Below are 12,686 nucleotides of genomic sequence, written 5' to 3' on the forward strand. Positions count from 1 at the left end.
AATATTCTTTGCAAGTGCAAGTCTGCACCTCTCATAAAACAGTGTGAGACTTTTTTCTTGATAGATAACTGGACTGATTAGAATTACATATCCAGGAAAAGACAGGTTCCATATCTTATGTAGTAATGATAAATATGGAAAAATGATTTCCCTCTTTATGTACCATATTTCCTTCCTAACCTCTGACTGATGGACTATTTAATTTTGCTCCCTAGGTCATTTATTGAATCTGAAAAATGGCTAACTTTACCACCATTGTGACTGAATTTCTCCTTCCAGGGTTTTCTGATAATCAAGAACTACAGATCTTATATTCTTTGCTGCTTTCTACTTTACTCAGCAGGCTTGATGGGGAATCTCCTCATTGTCATTATTACCACCTTCGTCAGGAGACTCCACAAACCAATGTATTTTTTTCCTTAGGAATTTATCCATTGTTGATACCTGCTACATATCAGTCACAGTTCCCTAGCGTCCATTAACTCCCTACTGAACAACAGGGTTATTTCATTTTCTGGATGTGAAACTCAGATGTTTTTGCTTGTTTGCTTGTCATATTTTGAATTAACTTTGCTCACTGTCATGGCCCGTGGTCGCTATGTTGCCATTTGCCAACCACTTCGTTACCAAGTGATCATGCGTCCCAGTGTCTGCAGGAAGATGACCTTCCCATGCTTTCTCACTGGCCTTTTTTATTCAGATTTCCATACGGGTTACACATTTCGATTGTCTTTCTGCTAATCCAATGTGATCCCTCAGTTCTTCTGTGATATCCCCTCTCTCCTCAAGATCTCTTGCTTGAAGACATTCAGCAACATTCTATCTGTATTTGTCTCTGTTCTGGTGGTTGGATTAGGCTGCTTTGCCTCCTTCATTGCATCCTACAGTAGAATACTTTCCACTGTGCTCAGATTTCCAGTGAAAGAAGACCAAAGAAAAGCCTTCTCTACTTGCCTGCCCCACATTATTGTGATTACTTTGTTCTTTTTTCTCAACTTCAGTTGTATACCTACAACCAGCTTCAGAATCTGGTTCTATTAAAGACATAATCCTTTCGATATTCTATTCCATAGTACCTCCCTTTTTGAACCCCATTATATACAGTCTCCAGAATAAGCAAATAAAAGAGGGTATAAGGTTAGCAATGCATAGAAAACTTCTGATAAGTAATAGTGCATAAATTCTCATTCTAACAGAATTTTTGGATCTAATCTGTCCAAGAAAGAAATATTTCATTAAAATATGATTTTGCTTGTGAGATTTTGGGATTATGAGTTGTTCTTGATATCTTTCTTTTAGGTTTTTGCAAGGTAAATGGGGTTAAGTGGCTTGCCCAAGGCCGCACAGCTAGGTAATTATTGTGTCTGAGACCAAATTTGGACTCAGGTACTCCTGACTCCAAGGCCGGTGCTTTATCCACTACGCCACCTAGCCACCCCATGTTCTTGATATCTTGATAGTTAAAGATGAATCACTGATCTAAAGGAAAATAAAATCCACAGAGTGATAGGCAGCCATGTGGTACAGTGGATAGAGCACTGGCCTCCTCAGGAGGACCTGAGTTCAAATTCAGAATCACATAATTAATAATTCCTAGTTCTATGAACCTGAGCAAGTCACTTAATTGTATAGTTGTGAAAAAGTAAAAATAAAAAGAAAGTCCTATGGTTATATATGATAGTATCAATATCATTTCATCTACATTAAACTGATATTTACATTAATTTCCATGAATATATTATCATTTATTTTAATTCTTTTGGCAGAACTGCTTATGATATATAAATAAAAATTCTTTGCAGGGGCAGCTAGGTGGCACAGTGGATAGAGCACCGGTCTGGGAGTCAGGAGGACCTAAGTTCAAATTCAGCCTCAGACACTTATTAATTACCTAGCTATGTGACCTTTGGCAAGTCACGTAACCCTACAGTCTTGCAAAAGCCAATCTATTAAAAAAATAAAATTATCAAAAAAGAATTCTATTCCAGATATGAACCATAGGGTCTTCTTTCCCCTTCAAATTTACACAGACATTTTTGGTTCCACAGAACAAGACTGAATTCATTTCCACTTCAATCTTCTGTTGGTTGCTCCTGAAATTCAGGTACTTTTCTTGATTTTTTAAAATAACAGTTGAATTTTTATTTTTATCTAATATAGAATAAGGATCAACATTGCATACAACATCTAAATGGCAAACACTCCTTTATCTTTACCAAGAAAACCCCAATGAGAATCACAAAGTATCACACTTGATTAAAATGACTGAGCAACAACATCTGCTTTTCTTTTGGAAATCTTTTTTAGTATTGAAATTTGAAATATTATTTTGCAACAATGAATAAGAGACTTCAGGAAATCAGGGTAATGCTTGTATGATCTCATCCAACCTGTATTTCATAAGTTTTCTGAGACTAAATCTACTACTTTTTCCATGATACCATGCTACCTACCTAAAACTTGGAAACTCAAAAACATACAGAGAAGGATGGGATTATGAATTCTTAAAAAGAAATTGTGTATAAGGAAATTACTACACTGCAAGCAGAGAAGATAAAATGAATAGATTATTCTACAATTTATTATATAGAGAAGAAATAGTGATATTTGCACGTAGACATTTTGTTGCAGAAGTAAAGCAATAGTATACATTTTTAATAACTAAATTGGGGACATTTAAAAATACATTGAGTTATAGGGAGTAAAGATTCAGTGCTAGGAGAGCATTAGAATGAACACTGAAGCCATGAGGACCTGAGTTCTAATTTGTCTTCAGTCACTTACTAGATATCTGTGTGACCCGTGGCAACTCAAAGCCCTGAGTGCCTAAAAATATGCATTACAGATCCAGCTATGAAATATGACTGCAAAATCATTTCACACTGAGAAAAGTATTTGAATTATGTCACAAAGAGATGATTGTAGCACATGGTGACTTCTTAATTTGCTCAGGAAGGTTATGATTTTTGTACCAAAATGTTAGAATAAAATCAAATAGAAAAACTGAAATTATCTTATTGTTTGTATCCTATATTTTAGAGGAAAATAATGGCGCCAGGAAAAACAAGAAAGCAATGTAGGATACATTTCAGTTTGAAAACTACTCAGGAGTGATTATCTTGAATTAAAACATCCAAGAACTTTCTATCATCCAGTCAATTACTCAAAGGATAAATATGATAAAAATGAGCTGAAAGATTGATAGATTAAGTTCAAGGTCTCTGTTACTGGTCAATTGAAGGAACTTGATAATAAAAAAAAAATTACTGCCTTTTCAAAGTACCATTATAATTTACCCTGTCATACAATTAGACATTCTCTACTATTATAGAATGGAACAAAGAATGTTCTTTTTCACTTCCACTAAAATTTACTTATGTTTGGATCTGTTGCATTCATTTTATACAAACTATGAATACAAATGGCATAAAATCAAATAATGTATTTTTCAATAGAATCATGGTTTTCAAATCAAAAGATCAAGAATAATCTACTATGTAATCCTGATTTTTGGCTAAAGGATTTACTGTGGTGACATAAAAATGAGTAGTTGCATCATTTACACTTTAATTCTTTCTTTAAAAGTGAGAATATCTGTTGATTTGGATAAATTAGGGAGTTGGGGAACCTTTTGAGAAATTACTTTGTAGTGTTAAAGTCCCTGTCTGAATTAATTACCTTACTATTTGGTACCCTCAATGAGTTTTGTCTCCTTAAAAATAAATAATGAAGTCCAATGCAATTTACCTATTCTCTATTAAGTACCTGGATAATGTTTTCCATTTCTAAAATTGAGACTTCCATACTGTTATTGAACATGTATTATAGAAAAAAAGAAGACTAGATGTACATTGTCAATTTTTACCTCCAAAAGCAACAAACAATATAGATTACTAAAAAATAAATCATTATCTTGAATCTTGTCTTTAACTTAAAAATTCTATTCAAAACTTTTCTAATCCTATAACCATCCTACAATTAACTTCCAGGATGAAATCTATAATAACTGAAAAGAAAATTGCTTTTAACATTTTCATATGGACATTAAATTAATTGCACCTCTCTCCCAAATTTTCTCAGATGTAAAGGATAAACATGACTGAAGTTAAACCTCACATTCCATTAATTTAATGAGTTTTATCTTGTACAGATATTCTAAGTTTGCATTGAGATTTCATTTCCCATCTTCTAATTATCCCATATGCTATTGTAGGCAAGTCATTTTGGTTCCTAGCCCCTCAATTCCTGCAAAATAAAAAAGAAATGAACTAAATGTTTCTAAGTGTTTTCTAACTTTTAATTCTAGATTTCAATGATTTAAATTCAATGATTTAAACCATCAGTGTTTCCTTTTTTGAAAATTTTCCCATATTAACTACATTGAAATAATTCCTCCCCCCTCAATAAAAGCATTCTGAGAAAAGGTATCAGTGATTGAAGTCTTTTTCACATTCCTTGTATTGAGTCTTTATTCAGAATGAATTTTTTTATCTTCAGTAACATGTACCCTGAATCTAGAGACTTTTCCACATTGATTACACTAATACTTTATCTCCACTATGAATTATGTGATGCATAATGTGTTTCCCATTCTTACTGTCTCTCTCTCCAGTATCTTTTACATCTAGTCAGATTTTTTCTATTCTTAACAAAATGTCTTTCCTTATACAACTTTTTGCTCACAATAATGATTCACCTCACTTTTGTTGATGCAAACAAGTCTAACATTACAATTTTAAAAAATAAGACTTCTAGAAGTTTTTTTTAATAATAAATTGATTTCTAATTTTTCTTTGTAGGAAAATCGAATACCTCCAAAACACAAATTACTGTTCACACTAAGTAATATTCTTAAAGCAAATTGAGTATGTGGACAGACTCAAAACAAGTTGACATCATAACAGTCAGCTAGATAGATAAAAATCCATTGTGGCAGATGGGGGAAAGGGGGACTTTATTTCCAAGTAAATATTTTAGAAAATAAATTAACTTTCGATAATTAAATAATGTATATTGATTTGCTAAAATAAAGATATAATAATACTTCAGTATAAATAATGCATACAAGAATACTTATATAGTCCATTGTTATTTCAAGAACTTACTATAATAACATTGGCTAAATAAAAAATGCATAGTGTAAAACACTATGAATGGTCCATGATGTGCTACATACTTATGCTATTTTTGGATGACTAACACATGTATACCATGTATAATTCAGTATTCATTTTCATTTGCTGTTGTTTCATGTGTTTTGGGAAATGTGTACAATATAAAAATCTTCAAAATATTCATGAATAAAAATATTTTAGGAAACAATAGATTTTTACAGTCTTACTGTCTAAATTTTACAGCAAGATTTCTCCTCCTCTCCCTTCCCCCCACTAAAATAGATAACCAATCTATTGAGAGAATGTTTTGCTGGGCTTAGGGCATTTCTTTTGTCTCCTCTTGCGTTGCATTATTTTGATCTTTTTTTTTAAAATTCAGGCAAGCAATATGCCAGTTGAAAATGAAAACTATTTCGTCTATAGATACTGTGAATTTTAAACTGTAAGAACTAATGAAATCCAGACTAAAATGACATTATCTGATTCAAGTAAAACATGACAAACTAGTAATAAAAAAGATGACACATTTCATAAATTCAAATAGAATTATTGCCTGAATGTTTTAATTTAGCTGTTTCAGAATGCTGCTGTAAGTTTTATGGAGAATCTTGAGGGGAAAGATTACCAAGCAGAACTGTTAATGTCGCCTGTGTTGATTTAAGTGGTGAGCCAACTGGGCTATGAAACTATGAGATGTTAAGAAAACCCACCTCACTTTCTTCTTCCCCATGATTAACTTCATCTACTTATTGGTCCTGGTAAAGTATTTGTCCAAATTACTAGTATGCACTTTCCTTTCTTTCTTTTCATCCTTTATTACTTCACAACAAAACTGAACTATGAGAAAACATTCCTCCTTACAATTGGCATACTGGTTATTTCAAGAAGATTAATACAAAACTTCTGAGTCAAATTTGCTATTCCTGTTACTGTTTTTCTCTTCTTACTGACTTTAAAATCAAACTTTGCTTTTCTATTTAGGAAAAGAAGCTATTCACCATCAGTTGAGTTGTGTTGTGACCTAAGTTGAATAGTTCCTAAAAAACAATCAATCAAATATTTCATCCTTCAGCCCTTACTTTTTCTTTTTTCTCTCTTAAACATTTTTAAAATGGTTATTTTATTTATCCAGACACATCTGATGAAAGTTTTCATCATTCATCATTATGCATGTGCATATTTTAAAGTTGCATAATTACCTTCCACTCTTCCTCCCCAACCCCCTCCTCTCAGTTGAGAACAGCTAGGTGAATATTGTACATACCCTTTTGTGTTAAGCACATTTACAGATTAGTCATCATCAGTGTGAGGAATTAAGATTGTGGGGACAAAAGATATGAGAATTTTTTTGGAAAAGTGAATATGGTGTTCATTAGATTCTGAAGTGTTTTTAGGTTTTGTTTTGTTTTTCTTCTTATAGATGGGTTAACATTTTCCATACCTGGTCTAATAAGCTTGTCCTAGCTCTCTGAACTGTTGAGAGCTGCTGCATCTGTCAAGATTGATCATCTCACAATATTGTAGTTTATGTGTACAATGAGCTCTTCATTCTGTTCCCTTCAATCAGCATCAGATGCTGTCCCCTTTTTAAAAATTATATTGACTTGACCTGATCATGAACAATTTATATTTCTACAATTCATTCTTTTTGTCTAATTTATGTAAAAGTATCTTGTAATCATGTTCAGATAGTTCCTGTGTTTATACTGGAAGGTAAACTTACAATTATTGTAGGTTGTCTGAAGTTATTTTAAATGTAATTTATTTTTCTTTTTTTATGCTGTGGGGTTTTGCTTGGTAGCATGTAGAAATGCTGATGACTTATATGAGTTTGTTTAATAATCTTCAACTTTGCCAATATTATCCATCATTTAAACTATTGTTGTTAGCTGACTCTTGAATTCTCCAAGTATGCCAGCATGAGGATTTGAACTACATTCTTGAAGATCCTGACTTCAGGGATGTAATGCCATGGCAAGCAGATGAATTGTATTGGAGTAAGAGAGGTGCTGGGCAACATTACCAGCCTCACTTTCTTCTTTCAGCCATCTGGGTCCAGTGACCAGACACCAATCAGCATGAGCGGAGATAGCCCTAGGTGGGAGACAATCAGGGCTAAGTGACTTGCCTCAGGTTGGAGACTTAATTCGAACTCTAGTCCTTTGCACTCCAAAGTTAGTGTTCTATGAACTGGATTACCAAACTGCCCTACAACACTTTCAGAGAGTGATAGTTCTCTTTCTTCATTGTTTACTTTTATTCTTTTAATCTTTCATGTCTTATTCCTAGTACATTTCTGGTACAACATTGCATGATAATGATGGTGATAATGGCCAACCTTGATTCACTGCAGATCTCATTTGGAAGGTTTCAAATTTATCCTAATTAGAGTTCTTTTAATAAGACACAAAACTGGAACTTTTATGTGAATCTGCTATAGGGCAAAAAACTCGAATGGATCTTTATTCACTATTCACTTAATAACAATCTTTTGTTTACTGCTCCAAAAATCCAACACACAAAATACATTAACCTGAGGGTGATATAATACACTAAGCCTACTGAAATAAGAAGTGGTACCATTTAAAAAATGCTCTTGGGAATGTTATTTTTATTAACTCATGGAATACTTTGGAATAATTTTAAATGCCTTTCATAATTATATTTTTTACTCTTTAGAAATCCTTCAGTGTTGATATTTTAATTTTATGAACAGAAACATAATATTGTTTAGAAATACCTGATCTACAGAGAAATGAGTCAAATTTCTTTAAAAAAATAAGCCATTCCCTGAATGACAAACTGTCAAAGGATATGCAAAGACAATTTACAGATCAGTAAAACCAAATGATCCATAGTCATATGAAAAGTTGCTTTAAATCACTACTTATTGGAGAAATGCAAATTAAAGCTTCTGTGAGGTACCATCTCACACCTCTAAGCCTGACCAATATGGCCAGAAAGGACAATGATCAATGTTAGAAGGGATGTGGGAAAACCTGGGACACTAATACATGGTTGGTGGAGCTGTGAACTCATCCAACCTTTCTGGAGAGTAATTTGGAATAATGCCCAAAGTGCAATAAAAATATGCATACCCTTTGATCCAGCAATAGCACTACTGGGTCTATACTCTGCTGAGATTATGAAAAAGATTAAAAACATGACTTGTCCAAAAAAACTCATTGAAGCCCTGGTTTTGGTGGCAAAGAATTCGAAATTAAGTGAATGTCCTTCAATTGGGATATGGCTTAATAAACTGTTGTATATGTGTGTCATGGAACACTATTGTTCTCTTAAAAACCAGGAGGGTTGGGAATTCAGGGAAGCCTGGAAGGACTTGAGTGAACTGAAGCTGAGAGAGATGAGCAGAATTAGAAAAACACTGTACACCCAAACAGCAACATGGGAGTGATGATCAACTTTAATGGACTTGCTCATTCCAGCAGTACAATAATCAGGGACAATTTTGGGCTATCTTCAATGGAGAATACCTTCTGTCTACATAGAAAGATTGTGGAGTTTGAGTAAATACCAAGGACTATTACCTTCCATTTAGGGAAAAAACACATTATCTTATTTTGTAATTTTACTATCTCTTAAAATTTACTTTTCTTCCTTAAGGATATGATTTCTCTCTCATCACATTCAACTTAGATCAATTTATACCATGGAAACAATGTAAAGACTAAAATATTTCCTTCTGTGGGGGTAGGGTGGGGAATTGTAAAATTCTAAGTAAACAATCTTTCTTTAAAAAAAGAAAGGGGACTGGGAAACAAAAGGATAGAATAGAGGGAATATGTTAGAGAGAGTAGTCAGATACAATGCATTTTTGAGGAGGGGTAGAGTGAAAAGAGAAAGAATAGAAACCAGCCACTGTGCCTAAGGTCTCTTGGCTTTCCCTCAGAAGTAATCTGAATAATGCCTCTTAACATAATTAAAATCCACAATAACCAGAAAAAGAACCTAGGTGAAGAACATTAGCCAACAAGGTCTGCCTCAGGGAATCATGGGTAAGCCAGGGGCAGAGAGCCAGCACAGGGGTGGTGGGGTGAGGCCTGGGACTAACCTGAGAACAGGCACACTAGCTTTGGCTGTGTGAGCAGCATGCAGAAGAGCTCCAGTGAGGCTGGTGGGAGAGGTGTAGAATGTGACTAGACCTAGATCTGTTCAATTTGGCTGGTCTGTAAGACCAGTGCAAGAAGCCCAATATTTGCAGTAAAGTCTTCCTGTTTCTAGTTGATTCCTCCCCCCACCCTACACCCAATCCATGTAGAAGAAAGTGACTTTTCCCAGAACAAACACAGTAAATATCCCCCCCCCCCCCAGGTGTGGGCAGCAGATCTCTCAGTACTGAATGAAGAATAAGGAGATTAACTATATAGCATGAGGGCCCAGCCCACAGTGTTCTAGGATAATCCAGACACTACTTGTTCCCCCCAACCATCCCAGGCCTAGGTAGTGGCCCACAAATCAAGGTCAACTCACAAAGGTTTGAAAATAGGAAACTAATCAGCAGATAAGACTTAGTCTTACATAAACTAGGTAAGTCATTCCCAGTGAGTAATCATACAATGTTGCTGTTACTGCTTGCAATGCTCTCCTGGTTCTGCTCACTCAAATTTACATAATTTTAAATCTTTGCAGTTTTCTTGAAATCATCTTCTTCATGTCATTTCTAAATAGCATAATATTCTATCACATTCACATACCACTTTGTTCAGGCATTGCACCAATTGATGGATATGCCTTTGATATCCAATTATTAGTCACCAATGCCAGAACTGCTAGAAATGTTTTTGTATAAATAGTTTTTTTTTCCTTCTCTTAACATCTTTATTGGATGCTCACCTGGTAGTGGTCATCTTTCCTATGTAACTCTAAAATTGTTTTTTATTCAGCTCTTCTGCTCTCTTCACATCTATTTCTTCTAATAACCCTGTTTCAAACCTTCCCACATCTCATTTTTTATCCAAGAAATTTAACCCTCTCTCTCATACCTTTCATTTCCCTCTCAAATAGCATCCTTAGGATAACTGTTATGTCACTCCTGAACATGAAAGTTGTCCAATTGGGTATTGGGAAAAATAAATACTCGGAAATTCCTAAAGCCTTTGATATATTATGCAGGATTGAAACAGAAGAGCATGTCTCCCCTTAAGGTGAGAGCTAAAGACCTCAACAATCCCATCCTGTTGTTTGAGAAGTTTGATGACCAAGTATACCAAGTTGTCATAGAATATTAGAATTCAAACATACCTCAGTCTTCCTTTAGATCAACTAATAACTGAAAATCCAGTACAAAAATACAAACAAGTGATCATTTTACCTTAGCTTAAAATTTTCTAGTGAGGAGGAATCAACTATTCATCCTTTCAGAAATGAGTAATTTTTCAGTTTTTTAAATCGATTTCATTGTCTTTGACTCTTTACAAATCACCCTTTTTATCTTTACTGTTTTGATCATTGGGTCCAAACACTGTCAGACACTCTTCAACATGCCAACCTTTCAAACTCCATAAAAATATTTTTCACATTTTCTGGTTTCACAACTCTAGATTCAATATCTATGATTCTCTCACCTAACCATTAAATGGTACATCTTTATGGACCTCTTTTATTCTTTCAGTTTCCTTCAGCAGAAAATCTTCACCTTTTCTACCTCCTTTGTAAATATTCTTTTAAAACTCAAATCAATAACATACCAGGGGACTAACAGCATGAGGAATAGGAAAACAGAAGGCAATTAATATTTCTATTAGTTCCTATGTGGCAAACACTGGATTTTCAACAGTATCATCTCATAAAATGTGAAATTGGTGCTTTGTTAATCTTCATTTTACAGTTGAGAATATAAAGACAAATAGCATTTAAGTCACTTCCTCTGGTTCACTCAGTATTTTAGTTGTAACTCAGGTGTTCTAACTACAGGTCTATTGTTCCATCCACTGCTGCTCCTGAGGAGCCGCAACTGCTTATTTCAGAAATTATGCTCCTAAAACAAGCCCCCATGCATGATGAAGCTCCAGAGGACCCACCCAGAAAGACTTCTTAGAAGAGATCAGAAAGGAGTTTTAAAATCTACTGGAAAAACTAGATAAAGAAATGACAGACAATTAACATCTTACACCAAGAAAACAAATCCTTTGAAAAAACAAATGGACAAGTCCAAAAAGAAAATAATTCCCTCAAAAATGCAATTGGGCAAATGGAAAAAGACAACAACTTCAAAAGCAGTATTGACCAACTGGAAAAAGAGAAGCAAAAGGTATATGAAGAAAGCACTTATCTAAAAAATATATTGGAATCTGTGAAGTTGCTTCCGAGGCATCAGACAAAGCCATACTGTCTTGTCCTCCATCTGCTATTGACACAAGTCTTCACAACCTGAAACATTTGAATGGATACCCACCACATGGCTGAGCAAAGACACCAGCCTGCTGCTTTGATGCACCTCCACAATTCTAGTGGGACAAAAACAAGAGATTCCAAGTCCTTGGATGGGGCTTTTGCATGTGACCTGTCTACCCAATAGAACAGATCCCAGAACTGCATACTATTAGGGTCATGGGAAAAAAGGCCCTTTCCCTCAAGGTTAGAGTCTTTTGGGAGAAGGAAAATCTTTGTTCATGAATCAACTTGAGAACAATCATGAGGGTGTCGAAAGACCAGACTCCATAAATATGTCTAAGGGGTAACATGTGAATGGAGGCCAGGCTTCCCCCCGGAAAGCTGGGGGGAGTTCCTTTTCAACTGTGGCTGCAGAGTGAACAAAAGGAAGGGAGAGAGGCTGTTGTGGACAGGCCAGAAGCACAGCTGAGTCCAGGCTCAATGCTGGCTTGTTCTGGCCATAGTAGGCAGCCATCATCAATGGGTCTTGGAAACAATGGAGTCACTCAGCCCTGGCCCAGGTTCATTGCCTTTTTTTTCTTTTCTTTTTTTCTAGGTTTTTTTTTTTTGCAAGGCAAACGGGGTTAAGTGGCTTGCCCAAGGCCACACAGCTAGGCAATCATTAAATGTCTGAGACCAGATCTGAATCTGGGTACTTCTGACTCCAGGGCCCGTGCTCTATCCACTGCACCACCTAGCCACCCCCCCCCCCCCCCAGGTTCATTGTTGGAGGAAAAAGTCTGGGGATTTTTAATCGGTCCCCTTCAAGCTCATCCCTATCAGTCTCTTCTTCTCAGGATGTCCAAGAAATTTTTGTCATTAGTCAATAAGCACTCCTTAGGCTTTCTGTTTCTTGTTCTTTTATCCTTCTTTCAGATATTTCTAGATATTGATCATGTCTCTAGCCATTCAGTGCTTACATTGCTATGGATGACAAATGGAGGCAGAAGCAGCAGCAGTGGAGGCAGTTCCTTGATGGCGGTCCAAAACTTGGTCTTCAAGGATAGTCGTTTCAGGTAAGTGATGTCCTGGAGATGCCCGCTATCCAGGGCAGCTGAAGGCTTGGACATCTACCCAAGATTCCATTCCTGTCCCCAGCTTTGGGAGAGAGATCGCTGTGACTTTCTCTCCTGTCTCTTCCCCTTCCATCATACCTGAACCATTGCTGTCTTTACTGTC

The 12,686-nt window shown here is 35.4% G+C and overlaps 1 pseudogene; it reads left to right on the forward strand.

Annotated features, from left to right (window-relative positions):
* The first annotated feature begins 236 nt into the window (after nucleotides 1-236).
* On the forward strand, nucleotides 237-1,180 carry LOC141492786 (olfactory receptor 14C36-like; annotated as a pseudogene).
* Nucleotides 1,181-12,686: the final 11,506 nt, after the last annotated feature.

Source organism: Macrotis lagotis, chromosome 1 (assembly GCF_037893015.1).
Source record: "Macrotis lagotis isolate mMagLag1 chromosome 1, bilby.v1.9.chrom.fasta, whole genome shotgun sequence".
NCBI lineage: Eukaryota > Metazoa > Chordata > Mammalia > Peramelemorphia > Peramelidae > Macrotis > Macrotis lagotis.